At 45.5% G+C, this 19,004-nt stretch overlaps 1 pseudogene; it reads left to right on the top strand.

Annotated features, from left to right (window-relative positions):
- The first annotated feature begins 13,878 nt into the window (after positions 1-13,878).
- Positions 13,879-15,044, top strand: LOC147431730 (uncharacterized; annotated as a pseudogene).
- The last annotated feature ends 3,960 nt before the right edge of the window (positions 15,045-19,004 follow it).

The following is a 19,004-nucleotide window of genomic DNA, read 5'->3' as shown; positions in this document are numbered from 1 at the left end:
TATGAATCCTTTGTGTAACCTCGGGTCTAGAACACTTGGCATAGAGAAGGCTCGCTGCTGCTGCACGCTCCCCCCCCCTTGCGCCATCGCTCCCTCTCCCCCCCCTTTCTCCTCCTAACCCTCCCGCTGCCCTCAGCCACCCCCGCGCTGCCCCCCCCCCCCCCCCCCCCCCCCCCCCCCCCCCCTTCGCCCTCGCGCCACCCTACCCAGCCCTCCACCTGCCCATCCCGCCACCTCCTGCCCCCTTCGCCCTCGTGCCACCCTGCCCAACCCGCCACCTCCTGCCCCCTGCTGCCCGCCGCCCTCCCCTCTATCCCTCCCGCTGCCCCCCCCCACTCCTTGCTCGCCGCCCTCCCCCCCTAGCCCTCCCGCTGTACCCGTGCTCGCCTCCTCTTTCCTTTTCCTTCCCCCCCCCCCCCCCCCCCCCCCCTTTTTTTTCCGCCTTATCTCCGAAGGGTTTTCTGCGCCCGGCTCTGCAACACCTTTTCCTCGCAACAGGTGTTCGGCGTTCTCTGGTGCAGATTGTTCTTCTCCGTCCGCTTCTTCGACTCAGCAGTAGACACATATGGAGGCTCCAGCTCCGCCACAGAGGGAATCACCTGAAGCCCCCTTGCCCAACCCCGCTGAGCCCACCATTCGACTTGCTCTTTCGCCGAAAGAGCAAGCAAGCCTTGCCGCAGAGGTAGAGCGCTTGCAGGCGACTTCTGTCATCTGCAAGGTTCTCGGCACCCGTCCTAGCAGAGGAGAGCTGCGAGACCTTCTCCAGGCCCGCCTTCTCGCAGAGGTGGGCAAGATTTTGGATGTCTAGATCCTCGGACGGGGGTACTACCAGATCGAGTTCGAGACTTCCGAGATGGCCTCCAAGGTCATAGCTATGAGTCCACTGGCTATCCGAGCATCAGGCAACCACTTTCGACAGTGGCGACACGGTTTTGACCCGACTTCGGATGTACTCGTAGAGGAGGCAGACATCCCCATCTCAGTCTGCTTTCCGGGTTTACGGAGGGAGTACCTTCCACTGCTCTCCAGGATTGGCTCCGCCATCGGGACTGTTCTGGAGACACCTCGTACGGCAGCATCAGTAGCTGCCAAGGCAGCTGGCATCCCTTCAATTCGAGTTTTGGTCAGAGATACCCACATGCTCCCGAAGGTCATCCTTTTGCCTCGGGTGAGTGGGGGTTGGATTAGGCAGAGTGTGGAGTACTCGGGTCTCCCAAACCAGTGCTTCATTTGCAGACAGATGGGCCACCTAGCGAAGGCCTATCCATGGAGGAGACCACAACCTGCACCTCAGCCTCAGCCCCAGCCTGCCAAGACTGGGCCGCAGCCTCAGCCAGCGACACAGCGCACAGATTCTGAGCCACCCTCCGAGCCTGGGGATCCAACGGAGGAGGGGTGGCAGCAGGCCCGTGACCGTCGACGCCAGGGGCCACAGCGACAGCCTGGAACTCAGAGTGGCCCTCAGGTGCCTACTCAGCAGCAGTGGGTTCCCACGGGGAACCTCTTTGGTCCTCTTGAGGAGGAGGAGCCTCCTACGCCAGCCTTCTCTTCCGTTTCACCCCCACCAGCCCCTCCACCTTTAGATTTCCCCTCTTCCTCCTCATCCCGTCCCCCGCCCTTTGCTCCCGCCCACTCCCCACCTCGCCTCCATGTCTATGTCATCCCGCCCTGCTTCTCTTCTCCTCCGCCCCCCCCAGCTCCTTCTTCCCCTCCTCCTGCTTCAGTACCACAGTTGACTCAGGAGACTGGCCCCTCGTCGGCGGCTAGGAGATCTCTTGGCAGCGCTTTTGCCACGAGTCGCCTAGCGAGAGAGGGTCAGCCCTTCTTGCGGCCCCCTTTGCAGGTTCAGACATCTTCCCTTGAAGCTATCCCTCGTGGTCTGATGAGCATTGACCTCCGACGCTGCTGGGACTTCTTCGATTACGGATTCACTCGCTTTCTCGGCAATTTTGCAGCAGACCACGAGGCAGCCTTCTTCAGGGTCCACGCTCTGTTCCTCGCCGGTTGGGGGACAGAGGCCTTGGACTCAGCAGTTGGTTTCTCCTTTTCTCTCTGCGGTAGGACCGAGACAGAGTGGTCCCTTGACTCAGTGGTGGGATGGTTGCATACACAGGTTCTCGAGTTCTCTCACCACATGGGAGAACTTGGAGTTACAGATTTGCTGCAGACTTTGTGGCCACTGGCCAAGTTTGCGGTGACACCCCCAGACTGAGCAGGATGTAGGCACATTGTGGTGTACTTTTTTGCTGATACACAGTGTTTGCCTTGCTATGTATACATACATGAGGACTCCTGGACAGAGGAGGTTGCTTTACGCTCGGCTCGCTCTGCTTGGGCTTGGGCCAGGCACTCACTACAGGATCGCATATCTAGAGGACGCTCGGATGCGGATTACTCCCCATCCAAGCCTGCCTCGAAGATAGCCCTTCTTGCTGCTGCGGCAGCATCTGTTCTCTCTCGCTCCCCATGAGGATCGTCTCATGGAACGTGTTGGGATTAGGTGGGCCCCATTTTCAGCGACAGCGGGGCCGATTGCGGCAGGAGCTTCAGCGTTGCCTTGTGGGAGGAGAGATTGATCTCCTTATGCTTCAGGAGCACCATTTGTCTGAGAGCCTCATCCGGCGCTGTGGTCAGATTTTGCGTGGACGTTATGATACCTTTTGGTCAGCTGCTTTTGGACCTGGAGGCATCCAGGGTGAGGTATGTATGACTATCGCGGACTCATTGCAGCAGGCCATTGTGGGCAGAGGGATTATTGTGCCAGGCAGGGCTCAGTGGATTACTTTGCAGGTTCAGGGTGGCCTTGTGGGCTTCCTGAACATCTATGCGCCCAATGTGGCGAGTGCTCGTGCAGAGTTTTGGTCACAGATTGTTGAGTCTTTGCCACAGGTTGACCATTGGTGTGTAGGAGGGGACTTCAACATGTTGGAGGACCCTTCTGACAGGATCGGAGGCAGCCATGCTACTGTGCATGGAGTCGAGTTAGCAGCTTGGGAGAGGTTGTGTATGACCTTGAGGGTCTCGAATACATGGTAGCATTCTGGCTTTGTGAGGCCTCCAAAGAGCCTTCTCTAGATCAGACCGCAGAGTGGGAGGAGTGAATCTATCGCGGATAGATCGCTTCTACACTAGTGACCACTTCAGTGACTTGGAGGGATCAGTGGGCATCCTGGCAGGGACATCCTTCTCGGACCATGCACCAGTGATCCTCACAGTGACAGACAGGCAGAGGAGTGGGAGCACGATGCTTCGCATCCCAGAGCGGGTCTTGTTGGACCCAGCACTTAGAGAGAGGGTAGAGGCTCTTTGGATAGAGGGCATGCACAGCGAGGCTCTACCGGCAGACAGAGTGGCCTTAGGCCTAGCTCAGCTTAGCCACTTTTTTCTCCAGGAGTCTTTGGCTCGACGGGCCGCAGCGAGAGAGGAGGAGCAGCGTCTCAGACAAGGCATTGCTTCACTACAGAGGATGCAGGAGCAACATCCAGACAGTCCATGGCTGGAGGAGTAGTTACAGCAGGCTCGACAGGAGCTTGCTTGCACAGAGGAGAGGCGCCATGAGTTTGCCTTTCACCGACAGGCATCTCAGTGGACTCATGTAGGTGACAGAGTGACAGGTTCCTTTTTTGAGACTGTAGGACCTCGGCACTCGCATGCCAAGGTCACTCAGCTGAGGAGACCCAATGGGTCAGTTTCTTGTGAGCCTGAGGATATGCGTGCAGTTGCTATTGAATTTTATCGTGAGCTACTAACGGCTGAGCCCCAGTCAGAGAGACAGGATGCATGCAGGGAGAAGGTTTGGGCGCAGATGCCTTGTCTTGTGACTGAGGAAATGCGCCAGAGGCTGGAGATACCTCTTCAGCTTGAGGAGCGGCACATGGCTCTTAGGGCCCTTCCTTGTGGTAGCTGTCCAGGTGAGGATGGGCTGACTCCCAGCTTCTTCTTGGAGTACTGGGACTTGCTTGGCCCAGATCTTTGTAGTGCCTTTCAGTACATTCTGCAGACAAGAGTGATGCCGGATAGCATGAGTGAGGGTCTGATTTACCTCATTCCAAAGGAGGGTGGCTCCTTGGATGAGATTCGACAGTGGCGCCTCATCACCATCCTCAACTCAGCCTACAAAATTCTTGCCAAGGCTCTAAGTTTGAGGATTCAGCCACTTTTGGAGAGCCTTATACATGGGACTTAGAAAGGTTTTGTCAAGGAACGCAATATCCTTGACAACATCTTCACTTTCTGGGAGGCTTTTGCCCTGGCACGTCTCCGTGGGGAGGACCTTGTGATTCTTCTTCTCGATTTTGAGAAGGCATATGATAGAGTTGACTGGGACTTTCTAGAGGGCACGCTTCGCAGGATGGGCTTTTCAGATGCTTGGATCAGAGGGGTGTCAGCTTTGTACAGACAGGCTCACAGTCAGTTGCTTTTGGCAGGAGGTAGAGGTGAGCGCTTCATGCTCACACGATCGGTTAGACAGGGTTGTCCTCTTGCCCCCTTTCTCTTTCTGTTCTATGCAGAGGCGATGAGCAGATTTTTGGTGTCACATCAGGTTGGTTTGAGGGGCTTAGCACTCCCGATACGGGGAGATGAGCTTCTGGACACTGAGTTTGCCGACGACTTTGCCGACGACTCAGCCTTGTACTTAGAGGGCCAGGAGGCCAATTTACACAGGTGTGGGCAGGATCTTGAGACCTTCTGTTGTGCATCGGGCGCATTGATCAACTGGAGAAAGACAGTGGCTTTCTCGGTTGGCAGTGCTCCTGTGCCAGAGTGGATGCCAGGAGAGGGTTTCAGGTGGATTCCCCCAGGGACTGTAGTTCGATACTTGGGTTGTCAGGTTGGTTTGGATTTGTCCCCCGAGCAGCAGATTTCTCCTCTTCTCTTGTCCATCAGGAGAAAGCTATTACACTGGAGTTCAGCACGACTTTCGCTTGCTGGTAGAGTAGTAGTTTCCAACCAGGTGTTGTTGGCAACTGTGTGGTACATCACTTCTTGCTGGATCTTCTCGAGTTCTTGTATCATCCAGGTAGAGAGGCTGATCAGGAACTTCCTTTGGTCAGGTCGCGACACTCAGGTTGCCCGAGCCAAGGTGTCTTATTCGGTCATCACACTTCCTTGTTCTCAGGGAGGGCTTGGGATCATTGATCCAGCACAGCAGAGCAGAGCCCTTCTTGGGAAGTTCGTCGTCAGAGGACTTCTTCCAAGCGAGGAGCCCTGGAAAGAGTTCTTGCTGCAGAGGCTTCGTGCCATGGTGCCTCAGTCAGGAGGCCCTTGGCAACCTTCGACTAGATGGATCTTTACAGAGTTACGCCGAGTTGGTTTGAGCAGGAGACTGGAGGACCGATTCGCTGTGAGTTTGCTTCGCTCTTGGGAGCTCTTACGGCGTGGCCTAGAGCAGAGACAACCGACATGCACGGAGGAGCGCCTACGATAGCCCCTCGTCTAGAACCCCATGGTTAGCATTCAGAGAGGCCACTTGGTTGGGAATAGGTCTCTTGTTTCATGGGGTCCCATGGCAGCAGGTCCAGCGCGCTCTCTGGGTGACTGGCTAGAGTTCACAGGTTTGTCAGAGGAGGTGCAGGGTGTCCAGCTACAGATGAGAGGGGTTTAGAGCATGTGTAAGGACATCTCAGAGTCAGTTCCAGCTGAATGGCTCACGCCTCTCGAGCCAGTAGCACCCTGATGGATGGGAGCCTTCACACGACTGGAGGTTCTCATCTCAGTCTGGGCTTGTTCAGAGACTGTCCCAGCCCTGTTCTTTGAGCTTCAAGGTGGGGGACGTTTACAGCGAGTTACAGTAGAGGCCCCGCAGGTAGCAGAGTGCTGTTTCCAGAGGATCCGAGTTGTGGGCATCTGTGGGAGGACTTGTGTCATAGACCCTGACCCAACAGCTCTCGAGACAGGACACTAGAGGCTATGGTCTTGGGAGTGTTGTCCACTGGCACGAGTACAGTGGGATCCTGGTGAGTGGCTATGGAGGGACCCCTTCTCTTCTGCAGACCGCCCAGGAGTCCCTTTCTTCCAGTACACTGTTCGGCTTGGACGTCATATACTTGCAGCGCAGAGAGAGGCCCGCCCCGCTGCAGCACGTCATTGGTAGGAGGAGGGTCTCACAGTTGAGTTCTAGGCAGCTTTTTGGCAAAGGTTGTGGGACTCCAGACAGCCGAGGCGCGTCACTTTGTTCCAGTGTTTGGTTGCACACAGAGCCACAGCAGTAGGGAGCTGGCTTGTCCATAGTGGTCTCTCGGCCGCATGTACATCCTGTGACCAGTTGGTGGAGAGTCAGTGACACTGTCTTTCGGACTGTCCTTCGGCCCAATAGGTGTGGCTACGAGTTCTTCGGCTGATGCTTGCCCTCTCCGCGGCTCGACAGTACACTTGGGGGGCAGCGGGTTGGTCCACCCTCACGGGCCCGGCACTACAGTTTGTCCTATCTTCCACCAGCAGGATGATAGTGATACAGGGGGGGCGACCTGCACTCCAGCCTGCTACAGACCTTACTCCACAGAAGTGGTGCAGTGAGAGAGAGGAGTGCTGGGAGCTCATCAGCGGCCTAGCTCTTTAGTTCATCTGGCGGGCCCGTTGTTTCCGCATCTTTGAGGCTCGCCCTGTGCCACCAGCAGAGACTGTTCGTGACTTTTGGCTAGAGCTGATCCATACTCTCAGAGGACAGCTTGAGGGACTACAGGGTAGCTCCGACCACATGTGGGAGCGCCGCGAGGCTTTCCTTCGACTCTAGCACCCTGGGCCTTTCTACAACATGGTCCAGGGGGTGCTCAGATGGCACTACTGTCCACCTGTGTGGCTCTTCCCTCCTCCCATTTCTTGATTTAGCCCCATTGTATATATGCTGTTTTTTCATTGGGAGAGTCTCCCCATCATGCGTGTTGTAGCCCTCTCTTGCAGAGGTGGATGTAGCCCTATGGGTAGTTTTCATTAACTAATAGAAGGATCTTTTTCTTGGAAAAAACCTCGGGTCTAGATATGAAGAAGAGGATCCAAATATTATTTTGAGAGAAAGTCTGACCAACAAATTTGAATCACCCCCTCTGGTGCAACATTCCATACTAAAATCCAATTCTTGAGTAAACGTGGAACATGCTTGCAGTCTCTCCAGAAATCGTAGACTTACTCGTGACTTTTTTGTCCCACTTGCTTCATCCTTTTCCAAAGGCAACTCACGACATAGGCTATCTATACACCACCTTGATTGGTCCATTGAATCAGCTCTTCCCACAATATTGATAACGATTCCCATACATGACTGCCCTCCAAATGTAGGAATTCTCCTTTGAGGCTTTTGGCTACACAACTAAATTGGGTTTCTTGTGACCACTCGATAAGTGTACTTTGCTTCTCGCACCAATCCAATCAATCAATGGTGTGATAGGAGCTTGAATGAGGAGATTTTTTTGCTCAACTAAAACTCTTGTGAACCATCTGGCAACACTCTCATGCAGACACAACGAAGCACCATATAGGAGACAACTCTACCTTCTGAATCCACAAACCAAAAGGCTACTCTTCAACCCTCGAACGTAAGAAATGGGACATCGAGATGGATGACAAAGGACCCTATGTCATTTTCTCTCTATATTGATTCTTCGTACGATCTGATAGCACATTTTAATCCTTTGTTCAATTCATTAAAGGAAGGACAACTATTTTTGCTACTACTAACTTGAACTTCAATGCTTATAAGGGCTTTTAATCCAGATAAGGCGACATGGTGGTCATAGAACTTGCGAAGGAAACATTTCAATGTCAATCTTTAGGATTTTTAAAACAAGTACACTTATGATATTACATGTTTGGACAACTTTTGGTCAAATGGTCATCAATTATCCGTCCGTAGACTAACTTTGTAAATTTGGTCACAATTTTCTATCCCGTGATCCAAATCTTACCAAATTTGATTTGTGGGCTTATTATAACATGGTAAAACTAATAGTATGCTGACTTCGTGTTGGATGGGAAAGACTCACACACCCATGAAGTGCATGCAAACACTACCTAGATCAACATAATGTCAGTCGAGGACACAGATGACACGATAGGCAAACGGAGGAAATCTCTTAAGCTTGTCAGGCTGAGACCATCCTACACATACAACACGCTGGAAGGCCAACTAAACCACAATCAAGAACCTCACTGCTCTCAACTACACCACCTAACCACATACACACATACGGAAGGTAACTCACCTAATCATGTCAGATTCATACAAAACTTAAGGAACACCATTCCCTCACTAGGATACACCTGTCCCTAAGCTTCTACACTCAAAACCCTCACTCTAAACCCGTCTGCGGAAAACGCGTAGGATGACAGAGCAGAATTTTGAAAGTGCTCACAACTGAAATTTATGAGTACGTACCTATGCGTAGCTTATGTGGCCACGATTCTATAGACTACTAGCACGCAGAAAACAGACATCGTTTGATACACTTACGGCCACAAATAGCTCGTAGATGCGTCGGCGTGTGTGCTTCGTCTCGCGTGGAATGATTGGCGTTGTTGCGTAGCTCTCCTCGAGCCTACAGCAATGGTGCAGTCGGATCTCCAATGTGTTGAGCGAGCAGGGCGTAGCAAGAGGATGAATCTCACACTCACTCTCTTTCTCTCTCACACACAGTAGACGGCAGCGCTAAATTTTGATTATGATTAAAAGTCCCCTTTTACAAAATGACCTAGGTACCTTATATACTAAGGCTACCTTAGGTTTAACCAAAATTGGGGTTGAAAGGGTCAAATGGCTTTGTATTTACAATCTGGAAGTGCCATTGCACCCCGGCTTCTGAAACTAGAATAACTACTTATTACAAATGACGTTTATAGCCATAATCAGCAGCATTTCATAACTCGCAAAAGATAAGACTTTGGTACGAAACTTGAGTTATGTTGTGTTGTTGACCCAACGGTCAACACTTGGTCAAAAAGCTGAAAAATGGGACAGATGTTAATAATCGTGATTATTTACAACTGACAAATTTTTGTATCTTGTTGGACTGAGCATGTACACATGTTTATAACATCAATATAAGCCCGTGAATCAATTTTCAACAAGTTTGGACAAATTTTTCTCCAATTTACACTCAAGATTCAAAAAGTCAGTACAAACTTTAGTTTTAACCCAGTTTTTTGTCAGATTGGTGATCCAAATCACTTGGGCGTTTTGAAAAGTTGTTTTTACACATGCAATGAGTCAATGGTATGAACCTTGGTCAATTTAGAGCAAAAGGTTAATAATCGTGAGTATTAATTTCAAGCTTGAAATGAACACTTTTTTGAAATTTTTTTAAAAATAGCCTTTATATGAGCTATTTTAAGCCTATGAATCAAGTAAAAACTTAATTTGGCCTAAAATGTCAAGAAAAAGTAAATAAATTGAGTTTTGGCCAACTCTTGAAATTTTTACATCGGAGTGTCTTTGAGCTTACCAACTGGTTCAGACAACTCATATGCTTACTCTCCAGTCGGATTGAGTGGTTTCGAGTCTTTTTGAGCTATTTCTAGCCGTAGACTTGAAATTCTGCAACTTCCAATAGCAACTCACACTTTATTCTTTCAGAGAGAGCAATGTTTTGAAATCCACCTCGGATCCTAATTACCCTACTCCTAGATTCTCATGCAATGGGGTTGTGGAAAGTGTCCACAAACACTCATTTTCTTGTGTTTTATGTTTTTCTGAGCACTAATTTTAAGACTTGTCTTGTCTACCAATCATTCTCAAAATCCTAATCTACTTCTACAATCCTACAATCCTGAAGGCACTCAGCAAGTACGATTACTTCCAAGCTACCTCTACACAACAAAAGACAACAATCTTAAGCTATGCGGTTTCTAAAAGAAAATTTTGAACTCTAGGCAAACCTAGAGGAAGTTAAAAGACAACTACAAAATTCATTTTTACTCTCAAGGTTTATGCCATAAATATTAGTAGCGGGTCTAGCTCTTGAAGGTGGCCCCGGGGATCGTTTTCTACAGGCAGGAGTGGAAGGTGTCTCTAGAGAGGTCGAGGCTCACTGAGGACATGTATTGGACGTATGCCCTATTTGAAAACATTTGTAGTATCGGCCTTCTTGTAAGAGGGTTTCTCATTGATGTTGTGTCAGAGACAAGGCCTTTGAGACTTGGTTTCACAAGAGTCCTGAGGATTTTTTCGTTGTTGATGGGAGTTATGGTCAGTGGACAAAGTTTCTTCTACGGTAGAATCCAGCTTTCCATCCATTAGTTTGTAGCCAGCCACAGTATGGTCCATAAGCTCTTGCATGGTTGAGACTTACTTGGACATACAATATTCCTGCAATAGTGATTGTAGTCCAACGGTGTATCTCCCATAGAGAAGAATGAACTTAAAGAAGGACATTAAAAGGTAGACGTCGAGAAACCTTTGGTTATAATCGTCCATGGTCTCTGTGGCAAGCATTTTCAAGTTGCCCCATTTTGACAAGATCTAAACTTCAAACAGAGAAGTCATATAATTATGGAAAAATATTGTCTTCAATTCCTTGGAGAATATAGTTGTGTCGCTTTTGAACTCCATCAAGGCATAGCATTATCTTTAAGAAATCCCGCTCCTCGAGAAATCTTGGATTCTTTTGTAAAGTTTCCAAGCATAGATATTGTCAAATTGCTATAGGAACTGCAATGCTTTCTTCCATATTTCACCCCAAAAAAAGGTGAAAATTTTGATTGTTGTGCCACCATCTTTGAAATCCCTTTAGTTGGGTAGTTACATACCTTGAGTACGGGTAGTAAGGGTATCCATACGGGATCCAACTATTGTACTATGGTGGCAATGGTGGTGGCAACATTAGTGGCAAAGGCGGTTGCATTGGATCAAGGTCAGATGGTTGCACCATATATTTAAAGACCCTTGATCAAAACAGATGCATGGGAAGATTGTTAGATAGAAGCTCTCACACATTTTGGTGCTGGAGGAGGAGGTACTACCAAGGACATGAAAGGGGGTAGAAGGAAACTGTGCAGCATCTAGAGATTTTGTTGCGGACATTGTGACAAAATGTTGCAAAGCTTTTCAAACAAAAACTGCAAGTATTATGGAAAATCCATGAACGCATAGTGCTCTGTCTATTCCAAGAAGGAATGGCATTCTTTTAAAAATGCACACAACTAGAGCTCTGATACCATTACATAACGGGAGGGCACCCACGTGCCAATGGAAAAGAGTAGATGAGACAACTTTAAACACTTCAAAACAACTCAACTGAGAGAGAGTGCACGACACACAAGACAGAGAGTAGTGGAGTTCCACCCCAAGAGAGAATTGGCCCTAAACCATGGTTCCCTTTCAGTATTTCTTTGTATAACTTGAACTCAGTACAACTCTACAGGACTCTGGCACTCTGCTTTGCTTCACCCTCCCGATTGAATGCCAAAGGAAGATCCCAACCGATGTTTATAAAGGCCATTGGTCTCTCTAAAGAACAGTACATGAAAAGCACTAACTGTAATAGCATTTGGCCTTCTTAAATATGTTAGGGTAAAACAGGGACTTCCATACACATGCAACAATAGCATGTTTCAATGCAATTTGTGGGAATCCGTACAACTCTCATGTCATCAAGTTTTACATAAGAGATAGTGTGTGTGTGGGTTGGTCCTACTTTATTTAAATGCCTTGTGTCACTAGGGCTCCATCAAACGGGGTCCCATAAGTTGGTGGGAATTGGTCTTTAAAAATAGGCCACTCGATAAGACTTCACAACTTGGTGAAACTTCTTCTTTTTCTTCTATTGCTTCTTCTCTTAAGTTTTAGGCCCCTCATCCAAGATTTGCAAGTCAGCTAGAGTTAGACTCATTAGTGGCTTGACACATCAACAATTTATGACAAGGGAGATGGTTGCATCTGTGAAGTAGTGCAATCGTGTACAATGAGCAAGATCTATGTAAAGGATGGATCATGGTCACATAAGCCACTAGTGACTCCAAGAACTCACTCTTGAAGATTGTGAAGCTTAATTCATTACTTTGTGGCATGCAAATAAGTTAATCCGACACTATGTTATGTCTACCTCTCTGGTAACATATTTACAGATCAAACTCCTATAGGATCTCTACTCCTCGAGCTTTTCTACCCTTCAATTCATTCTGAATTTAAAGCCACAATACAAAGATAGTCACATGCAACATAAATTCACTTAACTATTTCTTAAGATGTGTATAGTATCTTAACATAAGTATTTTTTGAGATGTATATAGGTAACCCAAGGGATTCACCATTGAAAACTTACCGCACCACGTAAGTGTAGGGGAGGGGTTTTTTTTTACAAGTTACATAACCGTATAAGTTTGGGGTAGGCCCTCAATAATTTATCTCCCAAGCTTAAAAGTAAGGGAGGGAATATCATATTTGGGGGGGGGGAGGGGAAAATGAGAGGAAGTTTTTGTGTTTCAAAATCATGGCATCCCAAAAGAGTCTTCCCTCAAACTTGTGAGTCAATAGTTACAAAGATACATGCAAGAACTAACACTACTTTGTATGAGGGCCTCTATTTGCTTGGTACTGACCTCATGAGGCCCTATGCTTAAAAATGCTATATCTTGAGCTAGAGACGTCAGATTTCAGTGTTTTAAAGAGCTATCCTATGGTTTTTGGAAATTTCGGATGGATCCGTGGGCTTAAAAAGTGCTATATCTTAATCATAGGGCCTCATAAGGTCAGAACCAAGAAAATAGAGGTCCCAGAGACCCCTCAAGCGCCTCTATTCGCTTGGTTCTGACTCCTTCATTGTCTTAAATAGTACCTATCAATCACTATCAAGTATAATCTGTTCGAATTTAAATTGCGAGTACTTCATAAAAAGGTGATTGATACTTGTGCCTCTATTCCGCGGCATTATTTTTGTATTTTGAAAACAACTCTTATGTGTTTTCTCTCATCGCACATCACATCACTCATTAAGATTCACACACGTGGAATGTTGTGTACACTTAAGTTGGGCTCTCGAAAAGCATTTTGTACCAGCATGCATTTAAGTGATTGAGCAAACTTTTACGTATGTACTATGAGAAATAGAATTCCAAAAACAAACTTTTGCATTTTTCATAATTACCTCTCTCTATGCTGAGTTGGCGTTTCTTACAGGGCCCAAAATTGAGTCCAAGTTTCTCCTAATGCTTATCTTATTACATGTTCCAAGGTTGTGTTAGATCTTTCAAGTATCCATTAAGGATTTCTTTAACAAAGTCTTCATAAAAGTGCATCTGTGTAAAAATTATACCAATGAAAAGCGTGTTTTTTCATCATAATGAAATTTCAATCCCATGATGATCGAAACCTAAAAGGTTGACCACCATAATAAAGTTTTAGTTTTATGACCAAGACAATCAACATGCTGATAAGATAAGATTAAGCTAACATACAATTTAGATAAATTATATGTACCTTAAGTTCTTGATAGTATTTGGGCAAGCTCAAGACAACACCCTTTGTAAATATTATATGCGCTAGAGTAAAGCAATCCTCAAGCACTCTTCCCACAAAGATGATACATTAGTTGTGTTGGAAGATATTCTTTTTGAACTATACCTTTTTCTTTACCTCATCAATGGTATTTAGAACATACACTTTCACTCTAGTGACCTTGCTTATTGACAACCTAGAAAAAATTGTATGCTTCTCCCTGCAAAAATTGATTACACTCTTATCAAAAGAGCAATCCAAAAATGTTGTTTACACTAATAAGTTGTATCTTCTTGTCCTCCAACACATAACAAAAGAAATGATGCTACACATCCACATGCTTTGTCCTTGTATGAAAGGATCGGTTCTTTGCCAATAAACAACATTTCAAGATTTCTTTTTTGATAAGAGTGTAATTAATTTGTTTCACAAAGTAGCATTAATTTTTTATCAGAATGCCAATGGACAAGGTCATTAAGCTAAAAGTGCATTTTCTAGATATCATTGATGTGGTAAAGCAAAAGACACCGGTCAAAGAGAACATCCTTCAACACAATCAATGTCTCATCTTTGTGGGAAGGTTTCTTGAAGATGGATTTACCCTAGAACATTACAATATTTACAAAGGATGTTGTCTGCAACTTGTCAAAATACTATCAAGAACTTAAGGTATACAAACCTCATTTAAAATCTTATCTCAGCTTAATCTTACCTTATCAGCATTCAGATTTTCCTAGTCATAAAGTTAAAAATTTATTATGGTAGTTGAGTTTGTAGATTTTGATGATTATGAAACTAAAATTTCATTATGGCAGGAGAAGTACGCTCTTTGCTGATTTGAAATCCAAACACGCGTGGACTTTTATGAAGACTTTGACAAAGAAGTCCTTAACGGATACATGAAAGATCTGACACAACCTTGAAACATGTAATATCATAAGTGTACTTGTTTTAAAAACCCTAAAGATTGACATTGACATGCATTCAATTGGAAATGTCTCCTTTGCGAGTTCTATGACCAACATGTGGCCTTATCTGGATTAAAAGCCCTAATAAGAATTGAAGTTCAAGTTAGTAGTAGCAAAAATAGTTGTCCTTCCTTTAATCAATTGAACAAAGGATTCAAATGTGCTATCAAATCGTACGAAGAAGTGGTATAGAGAGAAAATGACATAGGGTCCTTTGTCATCCATCTCGATGTCCCATTTCTTACGTTCAAGAGTTGAAGAGTAGCCTTTCGGTTTGTGGATTCAGAAGGTAGAGTTGTCTCCTATATGGTGCTTCGTTGTGTCTGCATGAGAGTGTTGCCAGATGGTTCACAAGAGTTTTAGTTGAGCAAAAAAGACTCCTCATTCAAGATCCTACCACACCATTGTTGGATTTGACTGGTGCGAGAAGGAAAGTACACTTATCGGGTGGTCACAAGAAACCCAATTTAGCTGTGCAGTCAAAGCCTCAAAGGAGAATTCCTACATTTGGAGGGTAGTTGTGTATGGGAATCGTTATCAATATTGTGGGAAGATCTGATTTAATGGACCAATCAAGGTGGTGTATAGATAGCCTATGGCGTGAGTTGCCTTTGGAAAAGGATGAAGGTGTAGGGAATGGTCCGCTCTCCTGACCATTCCCTATTTGGCGACCGGCGGGGAGCCGGGAGCCATGAGGGAGCCTTTACAATAGGGAATGGTTAGCAACAGAGCATTCCCGATCGTCAAAGGCCAAGGTGAGGGGGCCAACTGCTGCGCAGACAACACAGAGGGCGAGGCGACACACAGGCTGAACTGCGCTCAATTGCTGAGGCGTTGAAATTACGAAGCCAATGATTGGCTGGCTGGTTCCAATTTTCCACGTGCTGACATGGCGAGCATCTAACGGTGGACACAAATATTCTGGTTCAAAATGGTGTGTAGATGAGTGGATGGGTGGGCCTGCGCCCCTCCCCTGGACTTTGACGCAAGTGGGACAAAAAAAGTAACGAGTAAGTCTACGATTTCTGGAGAGACTGCAAGCATGTTGCACGTTTACTCAAGAATTGGATTTTAGTTTGGAATGTTGCACGAAAGGGGGTGGTTCAGATTTGTTGGTCAGATTTTCCCTCAAAATAATATTTGGATCCTCTTCTTCACATCTAGATCCGAGGTTACACAAAGGATTCATAAAATTTGACATGTTCCAATTGATACAGATTGTGATGGTTGTAGAACCATTCAATAGAACCATTCTGCAAAGCAAACAAGCAAAAAGACAGATAGATCCCTTTTTCCTAGCAAGAAGGTCAAGGACAAGTCAAGGGGTCCCCATCGGTTATTCAAGAAATGTTGTAGTATACTTTAAGGTTCCAAGGCCAATGTCAACATCAGTGTTAGAAAACAATCGGGGTCAATGCATTTTAACCCGCTAAAATTATAAAATCCCAGTTGAATTTTGAGCTTGCCTTTAAGAAAATCGAGAAATTTACATAAGTTCGAGTGCAATTGTTGGCAAAAGATTCAAAAATTGACCTAAAAATGGAGAAAATTTCAAGTTTTCCCTTAGTTTTACGGTTAGAAAAAATGTATTTTTCTAGAATAGGTTAACATTATGTGTTCTCATTATGCCTTTGGGGACCAAGGCCAACATGGACAACATAAAAACATTTTTGTACTCATTCTAGAGTACCAAGACCAATATGGAGTAGTGAGTGGTCTGTCAGTGACCATTCCCCGTAATTTGTGCGACCCTTGGTGACCAATAGAGGCCGGATTGAGCTAAGCTCACACTTTAGATGAATAGATAATAGATTTCATCGGATGACAACAGACTTTAGATGAACAATTGAGATGAATGAATAGACTTCAAATATAATTCAAGTGACCAGATGACAACAGACTTTAGATGAACAATTGGGATGAATAAATAAACTTCAAATTTAGTATACTGAAGGAGACAAAGGGAGTGGTATTTAAATTTAGATTTAGAAAATTAAGAGTACCCATCCCATGGGATGGGATGTTTGGCATTTCGACCTTCAAAATGGATACAAAATTTTTGCTACCCTTCTCATAAGCAAAATAGCCCCAAATACCATAATTACAAAGATGGAGCGTATGAGCATGGAGGACTCCTTGGGGAAATTCCACAACATCTCCTTTCTTTCCCAAAGCCCTTGCTCTCGTTCACCTTGCCCCAACCAAATTCCACGTCTACCATCTACCCAGAAGCCAAGCAAGCTCATGAGCTTTAAGTCATATGCAAATTTGGTCACTCGTAGGCAGTGTTTTTCGCTGCACTTTGGCTTTAGATCTGGCTCCAGCTCCGACACCTATACACAAGAAGATTTAGAAATTTTATCATGTTGGAAAACGGAGTCTTTGTTTGTGTTTTCCATACAATGCATAACATCATGAGCTTCTGCTCGAGAGGCACCGCATACCTAGCTAGGTACGATTGGGGGCAGAGGACCACCGGCCCCCCCACCGAGCTGGTGGTCCCCTGCCCCCAATCGTACCTAGCTAGGTATGCAGTGCCTCCCTCGCAGAAGCCCATGATGCTAAGGTAAGTCACAATGTGTAAATTACCCACCGAGCCGGTGGTCACCTACCCCCAATCGTACCTAGCTAGGTATGCCTTGCCTCCCTCGCAGAAGCCCATGATGTTAAGGTAAGTCACAATGTGTGAATTATTGTGAGAATTTGTCCAAAAATTCTTGTGCATTACTGGAGGAGAGCGAGAATAATGCCCGAGTTCAATTATTCATTTTAATCATCACATAAAATGGGTTTTTTCTATGCCCTAAAAAATGCCAAAAAAATATATCTATTTTTAGCTAGAAAAAAATATACCTTTGGGCAGACCAACAAGGTGATAAAATCACCAACTGTAGTTGGAAGAGAATATGAAAAGGAGACATCATGACAAGACCTTGTAATTTTTCGGGTTGATCAATATAATTTACTCACAACTATGAGTTTTGCCAAAAAAACAAACAGAAGACATCATCAAAGACGGAGAAAACCACAATGGGATTGGGCAGTTGCCTTTATCTCACACATCTTATAAGAAGGTCTACAGTGACTTCTTTTAACAAACAGTACTTCAGGATTTAAGCCAAATTTTGCAATACCATTATGTTTAAACTAAGACTGGATTCACATTAGAGTGGCATAAAACCCACTCCTAAATGGGCTTTTCCAAGTAAAAAATTACAGGATGCACTCTTCTACCACCCATGTCATCACATTGTGTGTGTGTGTGTGTGTGTGTGTGAAGAGATTGTGTAACGGATCTTGAGATCCGTACAATCACATAGTTGCATTCATGAAAGTTCTTAGAGTTGTGCAAGTCACTGGCTTCAAGACTAAGTACAAAGAATTTGAGCTAACTCTAGATAGAAATTCCTTTACATGGCTTCAAACTTTGGAGCCAAGGACACTTTTGTGCAACAAATGATCCCACATGAGAGTTCATTGAGGAATTCTCCAAGTTCGGAATTGAGCACAATATAGTCTCAAAAATGATAGAGGTGGATGATTTGTTGAAATAGACAAAGCCACCGACTTTTAAGGGAGAGGAAAGAGAACGCAATAAAGATGCAGTGAATATATTTCTCAGTAAGTGGGATGTAATTCACAATTGCAACACACTTCGGATGTAGTCAAGGCACTGCGAATAAGTTTGCCATTAGAAGGCAAGGAATATAAATGGTGGATGTCTCTGAAGGAGAAGAGCATCATACCATAGACTTGGGCAGCCTTTGACGCTGTATTTGGAACATAATTTATGCCTACAGATGAAGCATACAGAAATTGGTGTGCTTGGGATAAGTGTTCCATGCAACATCATAAGACACTATTGGAATATCTCTATTGGGTTAAAGGCCTAAATTACCCCGTATTGTACATTTTTATACTTTGTTTGGGTTCACATTGAACCTGGACACATTTTTTTTAAAGTCACTTATAATAAAAGTGGGGAAACCCCAAACTCACTTATTGAGTTTTCCCCAAAAACGTGAGCTCTCTCTCTCTCTCTCTCTCTCTCTCTCTCTCTCTCTCTCTCTCTCTCTCTCTCTCTCTCTCTCTCTCTCTCTCTCTACTTCGATCCCTAGAACTTCCTCTCTACTGCACTCCGCCTTCTCCTTCTTACCGCAATCCTGCACTACATCACGACGCACACCTTCCGGTACCCTCTGCTTCGCGCTTTCAACTGGTATCATAGTCCAAGGAGACAGCGAGTTAACATTACTCTCACGCGTTCAATTTCGCCCATCGTGAATCCCCTTGCTTCCGGGGTCGAAAAGGTCACCAAATTTGTCAAAACAGCCAAAAACATGTTGTTTTTAGGTCAAAACAAATGATTTACAGGTTATTACAGGTCAAAAGAGCAATATGCAGGTGTACCAAAGTTGTGGGAACACATGTATTGATGCTTGTCGTGACAAATTGAGTGAAAAGCTGAGTACAGGTGCTTGAAATTGCACATTTTGGCTAAAATTTTCAGATTTGGACTGTTTCATGTAAAGAAATTGTCGCTCTCTGTATGCAAAGTCTTGTGGTTGCTACTATTTACTGAAATTTTCAGCCTCTTGTATCTCTCTTGTATA

This window comes from Adiantum capillus-veneris, chromosome 21 (genome assembly GCF_014529385.1).
Source record: "Adiantum capillus-veneris isolate H3 chromosome 21, ASM1452938v2, whole genome shotgun sequence".
NCBI lineage: Eukaryota > Viridiplantae > Streptophyta > Polypodiopsida > Polypodiales > Pteridaceae > Adiantum > Adiantum capillus-veneris.
The sequence above is the reverse complement of the archived record's forward strand: the minus strand, read 5'-3'. Positions and strand labels throughout refer to the sequence as shown.